A 26,319-nucleotide genomic window follows, 5' to 3' on the forward strand; every position below is an offset into this window, starting at 1 on the left:
ATCATTGCCCAGACCAATGTTATATAGTTTTCCCTCTATGTTTTCTTCTGCAGTTTTATGGGCTTCAGGTCTTATGTTTAAGCCTTTAATCCATTTTGAGTTGATTCTCGTATATTGTGTGATATGAGTGTCCATTTTAATTCTTCTGCAAGTGGATATCCAGTTGTTCCAATAGTATTTATTGAACAAACTCCTCTTTTCCCATTATGTGTTCTTGGCACATTTGTTTGAAATCAATTGACCATAGATGCATGGATTTATTCCTGGTATCTCTATTCTGTTCTATTGGTCAGTGTGTCTATTTTTATGCCAGTACCATATTGTTTTAAATATTATACCTTTGTAATAAAATTTGAAATGAAGAAGTATGATGTCTTCAGCTTTCTTCTTGCTCAAGATTGCTTTAGCTATTTGGATCTTTTATGGTTCTATGCAAATTTTAGGATTTTCAGAAATTTCTGTGAAAGATGCCATGGAATTTTTATACAGATTGCATTAAATCTATAGATTGTTTTGGGTAGTATGGACATTTTGATAATGTTGATTGTTCTGATCAGCAATCATGGAATATCTTTTCACTGGTTTGTGTGTTCATAAATTTCTCACATTAATATTTTGTAGCTTTCAATTTACAGATTTTTTTACCTCCTGGTACAAATTTATTACTAAGTATTTTATTCTTTTTGATATATTATAAATGGGATTTCTGTTCTTAATTGCTTTTATGGACAGTTAATTAGTAAATAGAAAGATTACTAATATTTATGTGTTGATTTTGTATCCCAAAACTTCATTATATTTGTTTATTAATTCTAGCAATTTTTATTGGCATATGTGGAGTTATGCATATATATGATCATGTATCTGCAAACAGAGACAGGTTTGCTTCTTTTCTAATTTGGATGTCTTTTATCTCTTTTTCTTGTCTAATTGCTCTAGCTAGGACTTCCAGTACTATGTTGAATAGAGGCAGCAAAATAGGCATTCTTTTCTCTTTTTTTATTTTCATAATTCAGATTTTATTGGTTGAGGATCAGTACAGACATTTCAATTTGTACACAATTCTTAACATATGTAACAGCATTCTAAAAAGCCATGTATTATAATTCTTTTTTAAAGTTATTCCAGTGACTTTCCAGCTTAAAATTTGGAAGCAAATTTTCCTTAAGAGGCTATCAAGTACCAGTATCTTCACATGTTGGTCAACTGTTACATATGGCCCACCAGTTCACAACTAGATTAGCATGTACACTACATATTCAAATTTGTAATCTTTCACAGCACAGTAAAAAAGTTATTAGGAAAACAGGACTACCACAACCAAAGATGTTACAGAGTGCACACAATTCTGACAGGGGGTGCCATGATCAAGGAGTGGTTTTCTTTAGGAAACAATTCTACTAAAAAACAACATGAGAATAGAATTTAAAATGTTCAAGACATTAAATGCAGGACTGACTCCATATTGCCATTTAATATGCTTTGTATTATAGGATATAAAAACTAACCCCCCATCTATAGAATGTTAAGCTGACACTAGAGACAGTCAAAGCCTCCCATAATTCAATATCCCACACTTTTCTGGTTGTACCAAAAAATAAACAACCAGCAAATGATTTCACCTCTTAAAAAAAAGTATTTACACTTAAAAAATGGGATGAGGTGGGATTCCCTCCTTCTTAAAAATGTTTCTAGAGCTAGTAAAAAACTTGCATTTACAAAATAGTTGATAAAAATATTCCTCTGGATTGTACAAGAAGGGAGACAGGGACCACTGGTAAGACATGGTATATGGTATTAATCAGACTTGGCTTCTTTCTCTCCTGCTTCGTCAGAGACTGGACTCTCCTCAGTTTTTGTTTCCCCATTTTCTGCAGGTAAATCTTTAGTTTCTTGGTTTGCCACTTCGGCCTGTTTTCCCTTTGCTCCCCTTTTCCCTTTTGTTTGCACTTTTTTGTCTGAAGATTTATCCTTTGCTGCTGCCTTTTTTGGCTTTGCTTCCACTTTTGCAGGAGGTTTAGCTGACAACTGCACCAATCTCCTCTTGGGCTCTTCCTTGGCAGCCCCTTTGGCAGAGCTGACCTTCCTCTTGGGCATCCTGCTGGTGGGGAAGGCGCATGCTGGGTGCCTGTGGGCCACGACGCACCAAGAGCCTTCGCAAAAATGGGCTGACTGGCCACTGCCACTCCTTCCACCACCCGAGCTGCTGAGACCCACCGGACATTCTTTTCTTATTCCTGATCTTAAAGGAAAAGGTTTCAATATTTTATTTTTGAGTATAATGTTTGATGTGGACTAGTTTATGACCTTTGTTGCATTGAGGTACATTTCTTTTATACCTAACTTGTTGAGAGTTTTTATCATGAAAGGATATTAAATTTTGTGAAATACATTTTCTGCATCTAATGAGATGATCATATGGTTATTGGTTTTTGTTCTGTTAATATGATGTATTGCGTTTATTGATTTGCATATGTTGGACCATCTTGGCATCCCCAGGACAAACCCCACTTGATTGTGATGAAATATACTTTTAATGTGCTGTTGAACTTGGTTTGATAATGTTTTGTTGAGGACTTTTGTATCTATGGTTGTCAAGGATATTTCCCTGTATTTTTTATTCCTTGTAGTATCCCTATTTGGCTTTGGGGTGAGGGTAATGCTAGCCTCATAAGATGAATATAAGAAATGCTCCTTCCTCTTCAATTTTTTTGGAAGAGTTTGAGAAGGATTGTATTAATCATTCATTAAGTATTTGGTAGAATTAACAGTGAAACCATCAGGCCCTGGGCTTTTCTGTGTTGAAATATTTTTCATTACTGAGTCAGTATCCTTACATTTTATTCAACAGTTTGAATTTTCCATTTTCATGATTCAGTCTTGGTAGGTTCTAAGTTTCTAGAAGTCTATTGATTTCCTTTAGGTTACCTAATTTGTTGGCATATAATTGTTCATAGTGTTTTCTCTGACCCTTATTATTTATGTGGTATTATTTATAATGTCTCTTCTTTCATTTTTGATTTAATGTATTTGAGTCTTTTTCATTTTAGTCTAGCTAAAGTCTTGGCAATTTTATTCATCTTTTTAGATATCCAACTCTTAGTTTCATTCATCTTTTCTATTTTTCATTAATATTTTATTTATTTATGCTATTTGTCCTTAGTTTGTTTTTCTTTTCCTAGTTCCTTCAGTATAAACTTAAATTGTTTGTTTGACACCCTTCTTTTTTCTTTATGTGGGTATTTTATTGCTGTAATAGTTTTTATTTTAAACTGCTTTTGCTGTGTAAGTTTTGGTATGTCTTGTTTTCATTTTCACCTGTTGCATGGTATTTTTAAAATTTTCTCTTTGATTTCTTCTTTGACCCATTGTCTGCTCAGTTGTATGCTATTTAATTTGTAAATTTCCACATATTTGTAAATTTCTAGTTTTTCTTCTGTTGTTGATTTCTAGTTTTATACTGTTGTCAATGGCAGAGATAGTTAATATGATCTCAATATTATTAAATTTGTAAGATGATTCTGATGTAATACATGATTTATACTCAAGACTATCCCATGTGTACTTGAATGGAGTGTGTATTTATCCTGCTGTTGAATGGAATGTTGTCTATGTCTGTTAGATCCATTTTGTCTAAGATATAGTTGAAATGTGCTGTTTCCTTGATAATTTAATATCTGAATGATGTAGCCATTGTTGAAAGTGGAGTATTGAAGTACCCTAATATTATTGTATTGCTGTCAATTTCTGCCTTTAGATCTGTTAATATTTGTTTTATGTATTTAAGTGCTCCAATGTCAGGTGCATGTATATTTACAATTGCTATATTCTTTTAATCAGTCAACTTCTTGGTTTCTTGCCACAAATTTTTTGATATTCAGTCTATTTTGTCTGATATAAATATAGCTCCCAAGCTCTCTTTTGATTTTCATTTGTGTAACATGTTTCTGCATCCTCTCACTTTCATTCTATATGTCCTTAATGGTAAAGTGAGTCTCTTGTAAGCAGCATACAGTTGGGTCTTAAAAAAAAAGCATTCAGCCATTCTTGATTAGAAAGTTTAGTTCACTTCCATTTGAAGTAATTATTGATAGATAAAGATTTATGGTTGTTATTTTGTTTATTATTTTCTGTCTGTTTTATAGTTCATTTGTTCATTTATTCATCTCATCCTGTCTCCCTATGTGATTTGATAGTTTTCTGTAGTGGTATGATTTGATTCCTTTCTCTTTCTCTTTTGTGTATCATCTATAGATTTTGCTTTGTAGTTGCTATGATCCTTAAGCAAAACATTTTATAGTTTTAACAGCCTATTTTAAGCTGAAAGCAATTTAATTTTAATCACATTAGAAAACACTACACCTTTCCCCTCTCCCCTACTTTTAGGCATCTCCCAGTCATTCAACTGTGCTGATCCCCTTAGTATTCTGTGTAGGGCAAGAAAAAATGTGACTCATAGGCAGCATTCTACACAACTGGAAGTTCTGGGTGCTCACTTAAAATACACTCACTTTTCCCCACTGTATGAATCATGGGTTGATGGGGGTTTCTCTTAGCACTGAGTTATAGTGCGTTGGAGGCGGGGTTACATGGGTAAAGTGAAAATGTTCTTTTTACCTTTTTAATCTGTCTATCCTCTAATTTTTTTGCTCCAGAGGTATGCTGGAACTTCTCCACTGGAACTCTGGACTTACACAAAGGTACTCCAGTCCATGGCTGGTTATCAAATTTGGTGCACGACTGGGGGACGAAGGTAGAAAACTCCTATTCTGCCATCTTACTGGGAGTCATAACTATCTAGCACAGCTTTAGGCACATTCTTAGATTTTACTTCAACCTGTGTAATTCAACTTTATCTTCAATATAGCTTAATCGTCTATCCCACACTACTCTCACCCACCACATTCTATTCCACCAACAAACCACATGGCACTCCCAACCTATGCCTTGCTTTCTTTGCATATTTCTCCTTTTACCAGAGATATCCCAACCCCTTTCTCTATGAAGTTTGACTTTAGTGCTCCAGTTGGTGCGTATTTCTTTCCTCTTTTAACCCCTATGGTATTTAGCATCTACTATGGAAGGAGAATTAATTATCACAACTAGCTTGAAACAACTTTCCATATTACAAATTAGTTTTTCCAGACTCATTGTTCCACAGCAAAATGTTTGTTTCTCATGACTTTTTCCAAGAGAGGATGTACTGTCTTCTATAACTGTGAAGACATAGGCAGGCCCTCATACTATTTTACATGCCCCACAGTGGTAACAATGCAAAGCATTTAAGAGGCCCAGACATTTTACTGATTTGACATTGTTGAATAACTTCATGGGCCCCTTCATCTCCAGTCTCTTTAGCTCAAGCTCTCCTCACTTCTGCCAGGTACCATTGCAGCAGCCTCTTCAGTCATTTCCACTGAATTGATCTGCCTTTCTAAATGTAGGTAAGATTTTACTCCTTCTTCAAAATACAAATACACACAATGACTCTCATCCCCTGAAGAAAAGGTTTAGGGACTTTAAGATACCATGGAAATAAAGCCCACTAGAGATTTTTAAGGGCTGGGACCATGTCTTACTCATTCCTGTATCTGATGCCCCCACCACTTCCCTATTTAATGTAGTTTCTGGCACATAGCACATGCTCACGAAATATTTGACTACTGATTGAATATGAAAATGAATTGAAAAAATCACTGAATGCCAGAAATAAAAGGAACTTTAGAGATTGTGGTTTTAGAGATGTAGTTCTGCCTTATTGATTTACAGATTAGGAAAATGAGGTTTGGGGAGTTTAACTCTAAGTCAATGTTCGTCTTAATACTATATTGCAGTGAAGTTAGATACAGAAAAGAATCAGTCTTCTAAAGTAGAATGTGATGCTCATTCTCTGGACAACTTTAAATATACGAGGCATTAATTAACCAGGGATGGAATTCATTGGTCTTGGATAATTCTAGAAAATGTTACAACTTGGCACATCACAGTATGGGAAACTGACAGGAGTTTCTTGCTTCAGCATCAACAGGGTGTGACATCACGTCCCTGTGTCATGAAGAAACATGTTCTAAAGTGGTTGCAGAGAAGAAACCACTTTGGAGCTTGAGTATTTATGAACAGAATTTGACGTTGTGATCAAATACAGCTTATAACTAAATTTTTCTGATATACATTGGATAATTTGCATAGAAATAACTGTGCCTTTTGGTTAATGGGTGGCATACATTGGGAAGTCAATATAAATGACTAATTCCTCAATCTTTGACACATAGCTAGATGAAATGCTTATTTTTAATTTTTGTCCAAAGACTCTAGGTTGAAGCACCTGGCACTTCCTGCCGAGACCAGCTAGGTTGGAGAGACCCTAACCCAGCAGCACTAGAGGAATTAAAGACACACACACATAAATATAGAGGTGTGAAGTGGGAAATCAGGGGTCTCACAGCCTTCAGACCTGATAGCCCCAGAGATTTACCCACGTATTTTTTAACAGCAAGCCAGTCATTAGCATTGTTTCTATAGATATTAAATTAACTAAAAGTATCCCTTATGGGAAACAAAGGGATGGGCCAAATTAAAGGAATAGGTTGGGCTAGTTAACTGCAGCAGTAGCATGTCCTTAAGGCACAGATCGCTCATGCTATTATTTGTGGCTTAAGAATGCCTTTAAGCGTTTTCTGCCCTGGGTGGGCCAGATGTTCGTTGCCCTCATTCCCATAAACCCACAACTTTCCAGCGTGGGCGTTATGGCCATGATGAACATGTCACAGTGCTGCAGAGATTTTGTTTATGGCCAGTTTTGGGGCCAGTTTATGGCCAGATTTTGGGGGGCTTGTTCCCAACAACTTCAAACCTATTTTTCATGTTATCACATAACCCTGGGCTTCCCAATCCAATGACACTCTGGAGTTCATTTCTTCTCACAGACCAGCCCTGGACATCCAAACGACCCCTAGAAGCACAAACTGTAGGCCATATTGTTCAGTTGGATTGGTTGAGGGGCGGGGATGTGTGGTTCATAAATGGAGATAAGAGGAGCTGGATAGCTGTGGAGATAAAAACCCAGATGGAGTTTTTAATAGACTCTGGATTCTCTGGGACTTCATTCATGTTTTCAGGCAGATTGAGAGCCAGAGCTCTGATAAAGCTTGTGAATTCAGGCAACAGCCAGAGAGACAGGAAAGGCTCCAGTTTCCCAGACATTTTGGCTCCCAGCAACTCCAGGGATCATGTAGGCAGGCACTGCTATAGTCCTTCTAGAGATTTATTGACACCAATGGATTGCAAACCTGAATCTGATCAACCTTTCTTCTAAGAGGAAGAATAAGGTAGAGAGCAGAAAGACACTGGAGCATGGAAAACAAACTGCTCTTTACACTTGGGTGGCATTTTGTCCTTTTTACCACTGTAGTGTTTTAAGGGCTGGAACCATGTCTTATTCACTTTTGCATCTGACACCTTGGCCTTCACCCCTGCCTAATACGGTGCCTGATATATTGTAGATGCTCAGTAAATATTTCCATACAAACAAAAGCTAAGGTTGTATAAAACTGGGCAGGGGAGTAGTGATGGGGAAAGTGTTTGTGGTTGTGTCTAGCCACAGAAAACATGACTGAGTCATAACATTTACTTGTTATGTGTTCCCAGAGGGAAAGAGCAGCAGTGGTTTAAGACTTTTAAAAGACTGCTTGCTAACTAATGCTTAAACTGTATGGGTAAGTGCTTCAATCAGACTATGGACTTTGTACAGATTCCAACTATATATCAGCAATTTAACTACCTTCTTCTGATGTTACTTTAAATTTCTGTTTTATCTTTTTAATAATTTTTTCAGATATCACTGATATAAAATAAAGTAACACATTTAAATATATAAACATATATATGTATAATATTCATAAAAGCATTACAACAGTAAGGATAGTAAACATATCTATCATTCATCCCCAGATGTTCTTCTTGCCCCTTTGTAATTACTCATTCTTGCTCCTCCCCCGCAAACAGCCATTTATCTTCTTTCACTCACAGCATATTAGTTGTAATTTTCTAGAGTTTTATATAAATTGAATCACACAGTGCTATGGTTTGAATGCCTTTTCAAAAACCCATGTTGAAAATTTAATTGCCATTGTGACAGCGTTAAGAAGTGGGACTGTTAAAAGATGATTAGACCATGAGGGCTCTGCTCTCATGAATGTATTAATGTTTTTATCTTAGGAGTGGGTTTGTTATCTCAGAAGAAGATTCATGATTAAAGTATGAGCTTACCCCCTTCTCTCTTTCCTTATCTGGCTCATTCTCACCCTCTTACCCTTCCACATTCTGCCATGAGATGACATAGCAATAAGGCCATCACCAGATGAGTGCCCCTTGACCTTGAACTTCCTAACCTCCAGAACTGTAAGAAATAAATTTTTTCCTTACAATTTACACAGAGCATATCCTTTTATAGCAATATAAAATGGATTTGTACATATAGTATGCATGCTTTTGGGTCTGGCTTCTTTAATGCACTATAATTATTTTGAGGCTCAAACAAACATGTTATATCAGGTGTCAATCATTTATTCATTTTTATTGTTATGTGATGTTCCATTATATAGATATACCAGATTTTCTTTTTTCATTCACCTGCTCATAACACTTGAAATATTTCTGGGTTTTGGGCTATTACCAATGATGCTGCTGTAAACATATCCATATATAAGTCTTTGCATGGACATAGGCTTTCATTTCTCATGGGTAAATGCTGAGGAAGAGAATGACTGCATCATAAGGTATGTGTAGACTTAACTTTTTAAGAAATTGCCAAATTGTTTTCCAAAGTGGGTGGAGTATTTTATATTCCCACGAGGAATATATGATTTCCAGTTCCTCCACATCCCTGTCAACACTTGTAGTCCATTACAAAAAAAAAAAAAAAAAAAAAAAAAAAAAAAAAAAAAAAAAAAACTCTGTTAATTTATCATTGTGGTAATTCATTATTTTACTGATTTCATTAAGTTGTTTATCTGTCTTTTATTGAAGTTCACTGTGCTTCCATAAAACAGTTACTTTGAATATTTTGCCAAGGAGTTCATAAATATCTACTTCTTAGGGATGGTTTCTGGTGCTTTATTTTATTCTTTTGGCAGTGTAATGTTGCTGTTGTCATGTTTCCCTGATTCTTCCTTAAAAATTTTTTTAAATTCTTGACTTTTGTGGGTAAATAGGTGTATACATTCATGGTATACATGAGATATCTTCATACAGGCATACAGTGTGTAATAATCCCATCATAAAGAATGGTGTATCCATCCCCTCAAGCATTTATCTTTTGTGATACAAATAATCAAATTATATTTAGTTATTTAAAAATACACAATTAAATTAGTATTGATTATAGTCATCCTGTTGTGCTGTCAAATAGTAAGTCTTATTTTTTCTTTCTAATTTTTTTAACCCATTAATCATCCCTACTTCCCCTATGTCCTCCCACTCCCCTTACCATCCTCTGATAGCCAGCATTCTACTCTTTATGTCTACAAGTTCAATTGTTTTGATTTTTAGGCCCCACAAATAAATGAGAATATGTGAAGTTTGTCTTACTGTTACTGGCTTATTTCACTTAACATAATGATCTCCAGTTCCATCCATGTTGTTGCAAATGACAGGGTCCCATTCTTTCTTGTAGCTGACTAGTACTCCTTTGTGAATAAGTACATTTTCTTTATCCATTCATCTATTGATAGACACTCAAGTTACTTCTAAATTTTGGCTATTGTGAATTTTGGCTTTAACAAACATGGGAATAAAGATATGTCTTCATTACACTGATTTCTTTTCTTTTAGGTATATAATCAGTAGTAGGATTGCTAGATCATATGGTAGTTCTACTTTTAGTTTTTTTGAAGAACCTCCGAACTGTTCTCCATAAACAGCATACAAGGGTTCCCTTATCTCTGCATTCTCACCAGCATTTGTTATTGCCTGTCTTTTGGATATAAGCCATTTTAACTGAGGTGAGATGACAGCTCATTGTAGTTTTGATTTCCATTTCTCTGATGATCACTAACGTTGCCCACCTTTTCATGTGCCTGCTTGACATTTGTATATATCTTCTTTTGAGTAAAATGCCTTTTCAAATATTTTGCTCATCTCTTGATCAGATTATTAGATTTTTCCTATAGAGTTGTTTGAGCTCCTTATATATTCTAGTTATTCATCTCTTGTTAGATGGATAGTTTGCAAATATTTGCTCCCATTCTGTGAGTTATCTCTTCAATTAGTTTATTGTATCATTTGCTATGCAGAAGTTTTTTAACTTGATATGATCCCATCTGTCCATTTTTGGTTTGGTTATCTGTGCTTGTGGGATATTACTCAGAAAAGGTTTGCCCAGACCAATATCCTAGAGAGATTTCCCAATGTTTTCTTTCAGTAGTTTCATAGTTTGAGGTCTTAAGTCTTTAACCCATATTGATCTGACTTTTGTATATGGCAAGACATTGGCGTCCAGTTCATTCTTGTACATATGAATATCCTATTTTTTCCCAGCACCATTTATTTAAGACATTGTCTTTTCCCAGGGTATGTTCTTGGCATCATTGTTAGAAATGAGTTCACTGTCAGTGTGTGGATTTTTTTCTGGGTTCTCTATTCTGTTTCATTGGTGTACATGCCTGTTTTTATGCCAGTAACATACAGTATTGGTTACTAAAGTTCTGTAGTATAATTTGAAGTCAGGTAATGTGATTCTTTATTGGGAGAACCCGCTCGCAATGTTTAATGTGGGTTCTTTCTATTTCCTAAGTGTCTTGACTGGTTTGAAAAATAAAGGGAAAGAGCACAAGTGAGAGACATTTAAAGCTGGGTGTCCGGGGGAGACATCACATGTTGGCAGGATCCGTGATGTTCCCCAAGCCAAAAAACCAGCAAGTTTTTATTAGCAATTTTCAAAAGGGGAGGGAGTGCATGAATAGGGTGTGGGTCACAGAGATCACATACTTCACAAGGTAATATAATATCACAAAGCAAATGGAGGCAGGGCGAGATCACAGGACCACAGGATGGGGCAAAATTAAAATTGTTAATGAAGTTTCGGGCATGCATTGTCATTGATAACATCTTATCAGGAAACAGGGTTTAAGAGCAGGCAACCTGTCTGACCAAAATTTATTAGGTAGGAATTTTCCTCATCCTAATAAACCTGAGAGCGCTACGGGAGACTGGAGCTTATTTCATCCCTTTGACTTCGACCATAAAAGACAGCACGCTTCTAAGGGGGCCGTTTATAGGCCTACCTTCAGGGCACATTCTCTTTCTCAGGGATGTTCCTTGCTGAGAAAAAGAATTCAGCGATATTTCTCCTATTTGCTTTTGAAAGAAGAGAAATTTAGCTCTGTTCCATATGGCTCACCGGCGGCCAGATCAAAGTTACCTCCCTTATTCCCTGAACATCACTGTTATCCTGTTCTTTTTTCAAGATGTCCAGATTTCATATTGTTCAAACACACATGCTCTACAAACAATTTGTGCAGTTGACACAATCATCACAGGGGCCTGAGGAGACATTCATCCTCCTCAGCTTACGAAGAAGATGATGGGATTAAGAGATTAAAGTAAAGACAGGCATAGGAAATCACAAGGGTATTGATTGGGGAAGTGATAAGTGTCCATGAAATCTTCACAATTTATGTTCAGAGATTGCAGTAAAGACAGACATAAGAAATTATACAAGTGTTAATTTGGGGAACTAATAAATGTCCATGAAATCTTCACAATTTATGTTCTTCTGCCGTGGCTTCAGCTGGACCCTCCATTTGGGGTTCCTGACTTCCCGCAACAATTCTTCCAGTTTTGTTCTTTTTGCTTAGAATAGTTTTGACTACTCTGGATTTCTTGAGGCTCCACATACATTTTAGGATTGTTTTTTCTATTACCGTGAAGAACATCATTGGTATTTTGATAGAGATTGCATTGAATCTGTAGATTGCTTTATGTAGTGTGGATATTATAAAAACATTGATCCTTCCAATCTGTGAACATAGAATGTTTTTCCATTTTTGGTGTCCTCTTAAATTCTTTTCAAATTGTTTTATAGTTTTCATTAAGGAGACCTTTCACTTCCTTGGTTAAGTTAAATCCGGATTATTTAATTTTACTTATGAATATTGTAAATGGGATTACTTTTATTATTTCTTTTTCAGGTTGTTCACCATTGACATATTTAAATGCTACCGACTTGTATGTTGATTTTGTATCCTGCAGTTTTACTGAATTTGCTTATCAGTTCTAGTAGTTCTATTGTGAATCTTCATGTTTCTGCAAATATAAGATGATATCATATGCAAACAAGGATAATTTGGTTTCTTACATTCTAATTTGGATGTCCTTTATTCCCCTATATTATCTGATTGCTCTAGCTAGGATTTTCAGTACTATGTGGAATAACAGTGGACAAAGTGGGCATCCTTGTCATGTTCCAGATGTTAGAGAAAATGTTTTCAGTTTTCTCTCATTCAGTGTAATACTAGCTGTGGATCTGTCATATATGATTTTTATTATCTTGAGGTATGTTCTTTCTATACTCAGTGTTTTCAAAGTTTTTATCATGAGGTATGTTAAATTTTATCAAATGCTTTTTTAGCATCAATTGAAATGATTATATGGTTTTTGACCTTCATTCAATTGACATTATGTATCAAATTCATTGATTTGCCTATGTTGGGGCATCCTTGCATCCCAGGGATAAACCCCACATAGTTATGATGAATGATCTTTTTAATGTATTATTGCATTTGGTTTGCTAGTATTTTTGAGGATCTTTGCCTCAATATTCATCAGGGATATTGGCCTGTAATTTTCTTTTTTTTATGTATATTTGTCTGGTTTTGCTGTCAAGGTAATACTGGTCTTATAAAATGAGTTTGGAAGTATTCAATTCTCATCGACTTTTTAGAATAGTTGAAGGATTGACATTAATTCTTTCTTAAATGTTTGGTAGAATTCAGCAATGAAGCCATTAGGTACCAGGCTTTTCTTTACTGGGACATGTTTTATTACAACTTCCATTTCCTTACTTGTTATTGCACTGTTCAGATATTTGATTTCTTCATAATTCAATACTGGTATGTTGCATGTGTCTAGGAATTTGTTAATTTCTTCTAGATTTTCCAATTTACTGGTATATAGCTGCTCATAGGAGCCACTAATGATCCTTTCAATTTTTTCAGTATTAGCTGGAATGTCTCTTTTTCATTTCTAATTTTATTTATTTGTATATTCTCTCATTTTTTCTTAGTCTGGCTAAAGGTATGTCAATTTTGTTTAACTTTTCAAAAAAGCAACTTTTGTTTCATTGATCTTTTGTATTGTTTCCTTCATTTTAATTTTATTTATTTCTGCTCTGATCTTTATTATTTCTTTTCTACTAATTTTGGGTTTGATTTGACCTTGATTTTCTAGTTCTTCAAGATCCATCATTAGAATGTTTATTGAAGATTTTTTCTCTTTTTTTGATGTAGACACAGCTATAAACTTCCCTCTTAGTACTGCTTTTGCTGTACTAGGTTTTGGTATGTTGTGTTTCCATTATCATTTCTTTCAAGAAATTTTTCAATTTTCTTCTTAATATCTGCACTGACCCACTGGTCATTCAGGAACATATTGTTTAATTTCCATGTATTTGTATAGTTTACAACATTCTTCTTATATTAATTTCTAGTTTTATTCCCTTGTGGTCAGAAAAGGTGCTTGATATTATTTCAATTTTTTGAATGTTTTAAGACTTGCTTTGTTACCTATCCATGTGTTGAGGAAAAGAATGTTTAGTTTCTTTAGCTCTTGGATGAAATTTTCTGTAAATGTCTATTAGATCCGTTTGTTCTATAGTGCAGACTTAGTCCAATGTTTCTTTGTTGATTTTCTGTCTGGATGATCTGTCCAATGCTGAAAGTTGAGTGTTGAAGTCTCCATCTATTATTGTATTGGAGCCTGTCTTTTTAGCTCTAATGATATTTGCTTTATACATCTGGGTGCTTCATGGTTGGGTGCAAATATACTTAAAGTTGTTATATTCTCTTTCTAAATAGACCCCTTTATCATTATATAGTGACCTTCTTTGTCTCTTCTTAAAGTTTTTTCTCAAAATCTATTTTGTCTGATATAAGTGTACTGTTCTTTTTTGATTTCCATTGACATGGAATATCTTTTTCCATCCCTTAATTTTCAGTCTGTGTGTGTGTCTTTATACGTTAAGTGTATTTCTTGTAGGCAACAACTCATTGGGTCTTGTTTTTTTAATCCATTCAGCCATTCTCTGGCTTTTGATTAGTTTAGTTCATTTACATTCAATATTATTGTTGACAAGCAAAGACTTACTCCTGCCATTTTGTTATTGGTTTCCTGGTTGTTTTGTGGTTTTTCTTTCCTTCCTGTGTTCCTTCAATGAAGGTGATTTTCTGTGGTGTTATGATTTAGTTTCTTGATTTTTATATTTTGTGTATCCATTGTATGTGTTTTTGGTTTGAGGTGACCATGAGGCATGCAAATATTGTCTTAGAACCACCAATAACAACTTAACACTGCATAAACAAGCAAACAAACAAACAGGAGCAAAAGGAATAAAGTCTCTAAGCCTTGTGTTCATCTTCCTGCTTTTCAACATCTTGCTGTTTCTATTTTTATCTTATTGTACTTTGTAGGTCTTGAAAAGTTTTTGTAGTTATTATATTATTTTTGACTCATTCACATTTAGTCTTTCTGCTTAAGATAAAGTGAACTTACACACCACAGCTACATTTTAGTAATATCCTGTGTTTCCTGTGTACTTAGTATTACTAGTGAATTTTTTACCTTGAGATGATTTCTTATTGTTCATCAATGTCCTTTTCATCCTGATTGAAGTACTCTCTTTGGCATTTCTTGTATGACACGTGTAGTGTTGATTAAATGTTTCAGCTTTTCTTTGTTGGGGAAAGTCTTTATTTCTCCTCCATGCATGAAGGGTATTTTTTTGGAATATACTATTCTAGGGTGAAAGATATTTTTCCTTCAGCACTTTAAATATGTCATGCCACTTTCTCCTGACTTGTAAGGTTACCATTGAAAAGTCTCCTGCCAGATGTATTGGAACTCCATTGTATGTTATTTGTTTCTTTTCTCTTACTGCTTTTAGGGCTTTTTCTTTATCCTTGATATTTGGGAGTTTGATTATTAAATGCCTTGAAGTAATCTTCTTTAGGTTAAATGAGCTTGGTGTTTTAGAACCTTCTTGTACTTGAATATTGATATCTGTATCTAAATTTGGGATGTTTTCAGTTATATCCTGTTGAATAATCTTTCTTCCCCTATCTCTTTCTCTATCTCCTCTTTAAGATGAATAACTCTTAGATTGGCCCTTTTCAGGCTATTTTTCTAGATCCTATAGACATGCTTCATTTTTTTTTGTTCTATTTATTTTTTCTGTTGTCTCCTCTGACTGTCAAATAGCCTATCTTCAAGCTCATTAATTTTTTTTCTCCCTGATACATTCTGCTATTTAAAGTCTCTGATGCATTCTTCAGTATGCCAGTTGCATTTTTCAGCTCCAGAATTTCTGATTGATTATTTTTAGCTATTTTGATCTCCTTGTTAAATTTGTCTGTTAGAATTCTGAATTCCTTCTGTGTTATATTGAATTCTTTGAGTTTCTTCAAAACAGCTATTGTGAAGTCTGTCTGAAAGGTCACATATCTCTGTTTCTCCAGAATTGGTCCCTGGTGGTTTATTTGGTTCATTTGGGAGGCCATATTTTCCTGGATGGTTCTGATACTTGTAAATGTTTGTCTGTATCTAGGGATTGGAGAGTTAGGTATTTATTGTCTTCCACTCAGCCTGGGTTTATTTGTACTCATTCTTCTTGGGAACACTTTCCAGATATTCAAAATGACTTGCATATTATGATTTAAGCTTTATCTACTTTAGAGGGCACCCCAAGCCCAATAATGCTGTGGTTCTTACAGACTCATAGAGGTACCACCTTGATGGCCTTGGACAAGACCCAGGATAATTCTCTGTATAACCAGGCAGAGACACTTGTTCTCTTCCCTTACTTTCTCTCAAACGAATGTAGTTTCTCTCTCCGTTTGGAGCCACCTGGAACTGAAGGTGGAGTGACACCAGCAACACTGTGGCCACCACCACTAGTGCTGTGCTGAGTCAGACCTTAAGTCAGTGCAGCATGGGGTCTTCCCCAAGATGTGCTGTAATCATTCCCTGACTATTGCCTATGTTAGCTCAAGGCCCTGGGTCTCTAATATCAACAGATGGCAAATACAGTCAGACCTGTGTTGTTCCCTTCAGGACAGTGTGTTCCCCAGACACTGGGTTGGTCCAAGGGTGCCATCTAGGAGTCAGGGACCAGAGTCAAAAACCATAGTTGTTTACCTAGAGTTTTATTGCACTGTGGCTGAGCTGGCACTCAAACCACAAAACACAGTCCTTCTCACTCTTCCCTCCTTTTTTCAAAGGCAGAGCTGCCTTACCCCATGACCACCACCACCTCAGGCCCATGGAGAGTGCTGCCAGACTACCACTGATGTTCTGTTAATGTCTCAGGGCTCTTCAGTCAGGTTTTGGTAAATGCTGCATAGCCTGGGACTCACACTTCAGGGTAGCAGGCTCTATTCTGGCCCAGGGCAAGTCCAAAAATACTGTTCAAGGACCTAGTCCTGGAATTGGGGACCACAAGAGCATGCTTTGTGCCCTACTCCCCTGTGGCCAAGCTGATACCTGACTTTGCAAGACAAAATGTCCTTTACTTTTCCCTCCAGTTTTCTCAAGCAGAAGGAATTTTGCCCCATAGCCACCACAGTTGATTATGTTTTGAGTCTCTCTTTAAGTCAGCAAATCTCAAGAGGCTCACACAAGGCCCTCTGGGTAGTTCCTGGATATTACTGCTGGTAATAACCAGCTCTTCAGTTAGCTGGTGATGAATCCTGCCGGGACTGGGTTCTCCCTTTGAGGCAGTGTGTTCCCTTCTGGCACTGGGTGTGTCTAGAAATGTCAACCAAGAACTAAGGCCCGGAAAGGGGGCCTCATGACTCTGGCTGGTGGTTTTTCCTGCTGTGGCTGAGGTGGTATCCAAGATGCAAGAAAAGTTATCCCGACTCTTCCCTGTTCTCTTTTCATGCAAAAAGAAGGGTTTTTTTTGGAACCATGAGCTATGCAGCCTCGGGTTAGGGAAGGGATGATATCAGTATTCCTTTAACAATTCCCACTGGTTTCTCAGTAGGTCTTGGGTCCCACCAGTCCACTGTCTTTGGGCCCAGTCAGTACCAGAACTTGACTAGGAGTTGCAGTGTTTGTGGGCTAGACTGCATTTCAAGTTTATTCAGAGCCCCAGAACACTTTAGTCCATGGTGGTGAGTCTTGTCAGAACTCGAGTTCAGACTGCTGGGATGGGCAATTGCCCTTCTGGCTAGGGCTGGTTTAAATGCTCCCCCCATGGTTGGGCATCAGTTGAGTTTGGTTCGGTTTTGTTTTCTATTATAACAGGTCAGCACTGAGTTCAGTCCTTCACAACTGCTATGCCCTCACACTCCCTAGAACATGGAAACACTCACTACACCACCCCACCCCTGCTGGAGGTTGGGGGCAGGATGGCATTGGTGATTCAAGACTGTTTTTCCTATCTCTTCATTGCCTCCTTAAGTGGTATGAAGTTAAAACCAGGTATGTTGAGGGCTTGCCTGATTTTTGGTTCTTGTGAAGGTGCTTTTTTATGTGTAGATAGTTGTTAAATTGGTGTCCTTGTAGGGGGATGATTAGTGGAGCCTTCTATTCCACCATCTTGCTCATCCTGCTCCAACCCAAGTTTTTCTAATTTTTTTAACTTTTAAACTTTTGTGTTTAAAAGGAAGACATAAACACACATATTTGCCTAGGCATACACAGGGCCAGCATCATCAATATCACTGTTTTCCACCTCCATATCTTGTCATACTAGAAGGTATTCAGGGGCAATAGCATGCATGGAACTGTCATTTCCTATAATAACAATACCTTCTTCTGGAATACCTCCTGAAAGACCTTCCTGAGATTTCTTCAGTTATTTTTATAGTAGAAGGAATACACTCTAAAATAACAATAAAAAGCATGGTATAGTATAATAAATACATCAACTAGCAACATAGTCATTTATTATCATTATGAAGTATTATTTAATATGCATAAGTGTATGTGCTATACTTTTATATGACTGGCAACACAGTAGGTTTGTTCACACTAGCATCATTACAAACATACGAATAATGTGTTGTTCTATGATGTTATGATGGCTATGATCTCACACTTGATCTTAGCCAAAAGGCCGAGAAGCGATGATGGCTATGATCTCACAATGCCTACAACATCATGATTGCTGCACTATCACTAGGTGATAAAAGTTTTTTTGCTCCATCACAATCTTATGAGAGCACTGTCATCTATGTGGTCCTTCAATGACTGAAATGTCATTAGTATGGTACATGATCATACCACAAACATAGTGGCTTAAAATAATACAAATTTATTGCTTACAATTCTGGAGATCACAATTCTGAAATGGGGTTCACTGAACTAACATCAAGGTGGCATCAGAGCTGTGTTCCTTTTCTAGCTTCTAAGTGCCACCTACATTTCTTGGCTCATGGACTCCTTTATGTTATCTTTAATGGCAGCAATGGTCAGTTGAGTCATTCTCATGACACATCATTTTGACTCATTTTGCCTGCCTCCCTCCTCCACATTTAAGGACCCTTGAAATTACACTGGACCTATCTAGATACTTCAAGATAATATCCCCACTTTCAGGTTAACCTTAATTCCATATATTATTGTAATTCCCCTTTTCCATATAAAGTAACATATTCACAGGTTCTGAGCATTAGCATGAAAAGCACCTCAGGAGGCCATTATTTTGCCTACCATAAAGTCCAACTGAAGCTGCTCTTGAATGACAACCAATACACTGAAGAGTGACATCAAGGTCCTTCATGAATAGTGTATATTTCTCTTTATCACTGTACCATCACTACCCAGTTAAGGTTCCTTTCTGGACCCTTTACCTCTACACTCTTGTGAGGTTACTCAATAATGCATGATTTCAACTGCTCAGTATTCCTGCCCCAACTCTCTAACATCTACTGGGCGTCCCCAAATTCGATCCAATTCTGACAATAACCACCTGTGATTAGTACAGATTCCACAGATTAAGGGCAAAGTCTTTCAATTCTGACACCAACAATCTGGAGTTAGAGTAGACGCTCACAAGTTAAGGGCTGTGTCCCAAAAGACTGTCCCCACTTCAGATACCGGCCACAACTGTCAGTTTCCCCAGGCTACTCACACTACTGCCTGGCCAGCTACAAATACATGGGTTCCCATGATCCCCTTCTGGGCTAAATAATTTGCTAGGAAGTGGTATACTTATGACTACGATTTTATTATAAATAATACAGATGTATAGCCAAATGAAGAAATACATAGGGCAAGATCTTGGGGAGGGGAGTGGTGCAGAGCTTTCATGTCCTTTCCTTATGGAATCCAGGCATGTCATCCTTCTGAGCACATTGATGTATTCACCAACCTTGAAGGTCTCTAAGCCTCATGGTTTCAGGATTTTTATATGAGATTTCATTAGTAGGCATGATTGATTAAATCATTGACCACATGATTGAACTCAATTTGTAGCCTCCTTGAATATCTCCGTCGTTCAGTCCCAATTTTCTAATAATAAAGCTGATTTTTTGGCAACCAACCATCATCCTGAAGCTACCTAGTTCTACTCCCTGTGAGTCACCTCATTATTGTAACAAAGACAGTCCTATCACTTGGGAAATTCCAAGCCCAAATATATTTTTTATTTTACCACACCCTCTATGCTAGTGACACCAAAAGATTTTATTTTCCCTGGAAGTCACTAAGATAGCTTCACATAAGACATCCAATCAATTTCCAAACCCTGTGTCACCAGAATCATGTGGAATATCTGTCCCAAGTTCTTTCTTAATTTCCTTGCACTGTAGCAAGTATTCAAGAAATATTTGGTGAAAAGAAAGAAAGAAGAAAGAAAGAAAGAAAGAAAGAAAGAAAGAAAGAAAGAAAGAAAGAAAGAAAGAAAGAAAGAAAGAAAGAGACAAATTACCCTTAAAAAACTCTAGATATTGTAGACAAAATATATACATGAATAAGTCACTTTCATACAATCTGGGAGACCACGGAAACTTTCACAGAGAATGGATTAAGTTTAGAAGGATGAGTGTTAGTCAAGTGAAGGAACGTAAGAAGTGGGTTCTAGACAGAGGACTTATCTTGAATAAAGATGTAACTGAATAAGCAGTTTTGCATGGTGTCAACCACTTCTTTTCTTATCCCTTCTTTCCAGTTATTTTCCTGTGGCTTCCATCCCCTTACCATCTCGTTCCCTTTAGATTGGGCTATTGCACAGCCTCTCAAAGACCTTTCTATCTTCAAATCTCCTTGAACTGCTGTCTCAGATCACTGTACTGCAATGTGCATAGGTCAGCCAGAATCTTCCTGGAGTATTTGGATGTCATTCCACTGCTCAGATACTCAAGGTAGTTAGTGTTCAAATTGGACTGAATCGTAGGACACCCAGTTGATGTCAGAGAATGGGTGCAGAAATAGAAGATCCAAAGTTATGTGTCAAAGTCCTCTCTAGCTAACAACTCCTTACTGAACTTCCTTCAGTTCTTGCTAGTGTCTTCCCTCAGCTTTTGCTACTGTCTGACATGAACTCTTTGTTCCAGCCACTTTACTTCCTGAGTGAGAAAATATGACTTGCTTACTCCCATTTCTGAACCATTCCACAGGCCAGGAATCCCCTCTCCTCTCTTCCCTCTCCTCCATGAACACATCTCTGGCAAGAGATCAAACTGATACTGAAATAGAGCCCATTGTAGTAAGCAAAATGTGAGTCAGCTCCCTACAGACCTGGAACAGGCAGAACAATTTTGTGTGGACACTTGTGTCTCTAATTGGCAATTCTGGGCCAGCTCTAATCTCGAAATCCCCTGAGGACTCCTGGAAGAGAGAGCTCAGGCAGTTCAGATCTCATGTGGTTAGGTTCAATATACTGAGGCTACCCCCCAAAAAATGTGAGTTGATAAAGTTTGTCTGTCAAAGTGCCACTGGCCCTACTGTCTTCTTTTATATTTTTCCCCTTTTAAATCTTACACCTCTAACCCAGTACTCACCATCACTTCCTTTCATCCTGACAAGAAGAAGAGGGAAGCCAATAATCTTTTTCATATTAGAGTCTTGGAGACTGAATCTACTATGTTTCACAAGAGGATGTCAGGGGGTTGAAAAGGACCTTTGCTACTTAGTGGCTATGTGGTCTCAGGCAAAGGACTTGAGTGCTCTGTGCCTCAGTTTCCTTATCCATAAAACGGGGATACTAGGAGTACCTATATTACTGTTAGCTATCATTGTTAGTATTGTCTGTCAGTATCCTATACAGCAACCCTGCCTAGCAGTTAGCCAGCTTGTGCTTTAGTGCCTGCTATGATGGGAGCACTATGCCTCCTAGGACAATTCATTTATTTTGCAGTTTTAGAAATACAGAAAGAAGAAGTTGTATTTGTAGAAGAATGGGTCTTTCTCAGATTTCTAGAATAAAGGTTGTCTACCATAGGTTTGTGAGGCTAGTTAACTCCTCCTGAGGCCAATGCTTACCTAATTGTTATTGCTGTACAGTATTTATAGTAATAGTAATAATAATTCATCTGTTGAGCACTTACCATGTGCAGGTATTGTGGTAAGTATTTTATATGCATTATCTAAACTAGTCCTTGTTATTGCTCTAATTATTATCATTTTATTAATTAGAAAAATTTAGATAGTGCCCATTATGAGCCAGGTACTTTTCTAAGTGCTTTATTAATTAGATCACATAAAAATAATAAGAGGTAGGTACTACCATTTGTTCACATTACAGATGAGAAAGCTGTGGCTCTGAGAGATTAAGTAACTTGCTCATACAGTTGGTCATACAACTGGTAAATGCAGGAGCCAGATTTGGGGTCTAAGCAATATGGCTCCAGAAACACTCCTTAACTACTAAATCATACTGCATTCTTTATAATGTAGCAATTCTAATACACACAGTCTCAGAGAGAGTAACAACTGCCTACATTCCCTTTTACTCATGGCTCCTGCCCCCATGCCACCCCTGCCACCATGGGGAAACTTTGCTTTACTGTTCATTTTACCTCAGATGTTCTCTTAGGGATTATTCCCACATTCCCACCTTTGCTAATGATTAATTGTGCTATGTAAGACAAATTGTTTGATGCCTTTAATTCTAAGTTTTCTCCACTGTAAAACAGAAATTATATCCACCTGGCAGTAATATTGTTATTACTGTTTGCCACAGTCCATACCAACCAGCCCAAGCCACCCCACCCACACACTACTGAGTTGGCAGCCAATAAAGCCAAATACCAGCCCTAGGGCCCCTTTTATGGCAGTCACAGTGAACCTACTCAAATTGCTGCTGCTCTAGCTCCTCATTCCCTCTGGATTGGTCCCTGTAGGTACCTGCCTTCTGACCTTGGCTATGCATCCTGTGTCTGTCCTCACACTGCTATCCCAGACATGATCATCTCAAGTCTTCTCATTTGTTTCGTCAGTGCTTCTCATGCAAAGGTTTGCATTCCTCCTCTGGTTCTGCCTGTTCTTGGCTGTTCCAGCTATCCCCTGCCCAGCCAAGTCCCAGACCTACCTATCAATGAGCCAACCCTGGGCTACTGCCAAGGGCCATCAGACTAAACCTCTGCTAGTACATGTTATGCAACAACATGACTGCTTTCCCTGGTTTATCTCTGCTGGGTTCCCATTCAGGAGTTTCCTACATCTAGAATGCACATTTAACCCAACAATTTGAATAACATTTTCCATCCTTGCCATTTTTCTGAATTACTAAACACCATCCAAACCCCTGTAGATTTCAAGTACTTGGAGAGATCACTGAGACAGGAGATTCTATCCAGCTTTCTTCCCAGTAAAAATAACCATTACTACTTATTAAACATTTACTATATGCCAGACACAGTGCTAAGCAGTTTACATGCATTCCTTCACTTAAACTGTCCAACAATCTTAGGTGACAAGTATTATTATCCTCATTTTCCAATTGTAGAAAAAATGAGACACAGAAAGGTTGAGTGACTCACCTAAGATCACACAGCCATCATGTGGCAGAGCTGGCATCCGAATTCAGATTGTATGCTTTTAAGATTAACACTTTTAATCACTGAATACTTTTGCCTCCCAACTTACATCCACCCTACTGAGTACTTGAAGACTTTACTGAGCCTCTTTACAGTTCAAGGAATTGTGAAACTCTTTGCCTTCTCTTTTATACTAATCCTTCCCACACAGGAGGTAGGTGGCTTCCAGTATTTTGGTTAAGCCCAGGCTACTCATATCCTTCCTCATGGCCCCATGCCAACCAGAGGCTGGGGGAAGAGCAGATGCTGAAACTTTCAGTTCCACTTTGGCCAGTTTCAGGAGCTGGTGTAAGAGAAACATTGTGAATTAGCAAAGTACTGGAGAGAACCAGCCTTCTACCTCGAGAATGCTCCCAGGCAAGTCATAACTTCTCCCTGAGCAAACTGGGGAAGTCCCAGACCCATGCCATTATACTGGGCCAACTCACCCACACACTACATGGCAGACAGCCAAAGAAAATGAGTCCCAGCCTTCAGGGCCTCATTTGAGGTAATTGCCCTGAACCCTCTCACTTCACTCCTACTCTTGCTCTTCACTTCCTTCTCTGTTCCTTTGCACACCTGACTCCGGTCCTTCTTGGAACTGTCTCCTGTTTGTTTGTGACCCTGCTTTCACCCCTTAGGCTTGCCACACTCAGCTTTTGACCCTTAGTGCTTTCTAAGAACAGACTTGCCATCATCCCCTGGCTCTTCTTGCTCTTTAAAGTTCTAACTCATTACCCTGACTAATTTAAGCTCCCACTCATGGAAATCCTACCCTGATGCTGGCCCACCTGACCGGCACTCCAGTCTTCAAGGAGGTGGGGCTTTGGGGAAATAGAGAAGGGAGTCAGAAAGTGATGAGGAATCAATGAGAAAGATGCCTAGCCAGTGCCACCACCTAGTGTAACTGCCTCTTCCCTGGTATACTGAGTCTTAGTACCCCTTCACTATTTTGAAATTTCTTGTGGCCCACCCATTGGTTCCACAAAATAGATATCCCAGGGAGCTGAGAATGCATACAGTCACTCTATTTTCTCAGCTCTAAATTAGAACACACAAACTGATATTATGAATGTGCTTATGGCAACAACACTATGGAATTTGAATTCATGACTGTTCTAGAAAATCTTTGATGTACCACCTCCATGCTTATATAGTATGATGGAAGAGTGCCACACATACCTGAGTCCTCAAAGAGATACCTGCTAGCCTGACATATTGACAGTACCCTACCACATACTGCTCATTCCTTGAACTCTGGCCATACTCACCTGTCTCCAGTTTGTATCTGCTACACTTCCTCTTACTACAAGGTGCAAGCTATTTTCTTTTCTGGCAAGCTCTTTCTCTCTCCTTAAGAATCAATTACCTCTCTTTCTCCAGAAGTTACCTCCATCATCACTTTTTAAAGGAAGTTTTCCATATTTCCCTCAGCTATTTACTATTTTCCTGCCCATTGGATCCATTGTAGCACTTGCTGTAATTAAAATTTTGTGTTTATTTATGTGGTAATGTGATTATTGTCTACCTCCATCATTAGAAGGAAAGTTCCATAAGAACAAGGACCATGTATTGTCGTTCACTACTGTCTTCTCAGTGTTTTGCATGATTCACAAGTAGTTGTTTTTTAGTTTAATTGTGCAATGAATGAGTGGCCTGAAATGCCCACCAACCAAGTCTTCCAAACATCTTTGTCCACATGCACAAACCATGTGGGAAGAGAAGAAGTGTCCTGAAGTGCATCTGGGATGGTTCCCTTCTATCCACAGGATGGTGCGTAGAAGTTTAACAGATGAACAATGTATGAGTTCCTAGCAAGGATGACACATGCTATGTACCTTTCTAGAGTAGAGTAGTTGTGACAACTGGGACACAGAGAGAAAATCAACAGCTCATTTAGCTGGTAGATAGCAGAGCCAGGATTCAAATCTTAGTGGTTCAACTCCATTTGATTCACCTTGCTGAACCTTTGTAGTTTTCTCATCTGTAAAATGGGAGCAATGTTATCAGCTTGCAGAGTCATTATAAAAACTAAATCAGATGGTATATTGAAACCACTTGCACATATTAAGCATTCATTGTATGGTACCTATTAGTATTTCTCTGAAGATGAAGGAAAGTCAGAGAAGATGCATGCTACAACAGAGAGGAATGCCTGCCTTTCCATAGGCTCCACCCATCTTTGGCCCATTTCTCTTTCTCTCTCTTTCTTTCTCCCTCTGTCTTCCTCTAGCATCCCACCACCCAGCTATCATCTCCAGAAAGAGATGTTTTTAGGGGTTAGGAAACAAATATAGAGAACAGGCTGAAACAGAGATAAATTAGGAATAAAAGGGCTGAAAAGGACACCAGAAGGAGGAAGAAATAGAAGAGTGGCAGGAGAGAAGGGATAGCACATGTAAAATGCTTACATCTTTGCCTCTACTAAATAAAATTGTAAAAATACAGCAGCACACGGCTTTCCTACAGGACTTTCTTTTCCTTTTTAAAAAAGAGATAAGGGAGGAGGAAGCATAAAGACATGGGCCTAGAAGGGTGCTGGCTAAGAGTCAATTTGAAGTAATGTCCATCCCTGCCCTAATTCTTCTAGAAAAAACTAGAAGGCCTAGAAAGAAAATCTCAATTTATATAGCTTTAAAACACACACACACACACACACACACACACACACACACAACCACCATCACCACCACCAGTTAATGCTGTCCATTTTGGCATTTTCCAGTCATTTGTTGGTGTCAGTGTGTCTGTCAGTTGAGTGTGTCCCTGGCTTTTATAGAACAGAAGCCACAGGAGTCCAGGCAATATGTCTCTCTGCAACCAGGTGCTTAATGTTTTCTTGGAACTGTGATGAGAGATGGATGAGGGGAACCACTCTTCTTATGGTGGTAACCCAGGCAGCTCCCCATCCCCTACTGGATTTGTTTAGTTATGCCTCAGATATCAGCATACCTGGGCCTCTTAGAACACAAGGGCCCAATTGAATAAATCCTCTGGAAGTCCACAGGGCAGAACACAGCAGGACAAGTGATTCTTGGGAGTTTTCTAGGCCAACTTGGCAGAATGGAGACTTGGGAAACTT

General features: G+C 37.8%; 2 pseudogenes; both read right to left on the reverse strand.

Moving 5' to 3' along the window:
* Window positions 1-1,797: 1,797 nt before the first annotated feature.
* LOC104662566 lies at window positions 1,798-2,097 on the reverse strand (annotated as a pseudogene).
* Window positions 2,098-18,176: 16,079 nt separating this feature from the next.
* On the reverse strand, window positions 18,177-18,343 carry LOC115898944 (annotated as a pseudogene).
* Window positions 18,344-26,319: the final 7,976 nt, after the last annotated feature.

This window comes from Rhinopithecus roxellana, chromosome 7 (genome assembly GCF_007565055.1).
Source record: "Rhinopithecus roxellana isolate Shanxi Qingling chromosome 7, ASM756505v1, whole genome shotgun sequence".
Taxonomy (NCBI): Eukaryota; Metazoa; Chordata; class Mammalia; order Primates; family Cercopithecidae; genus Rhinopithecus; species Rhinopithecus roxellana.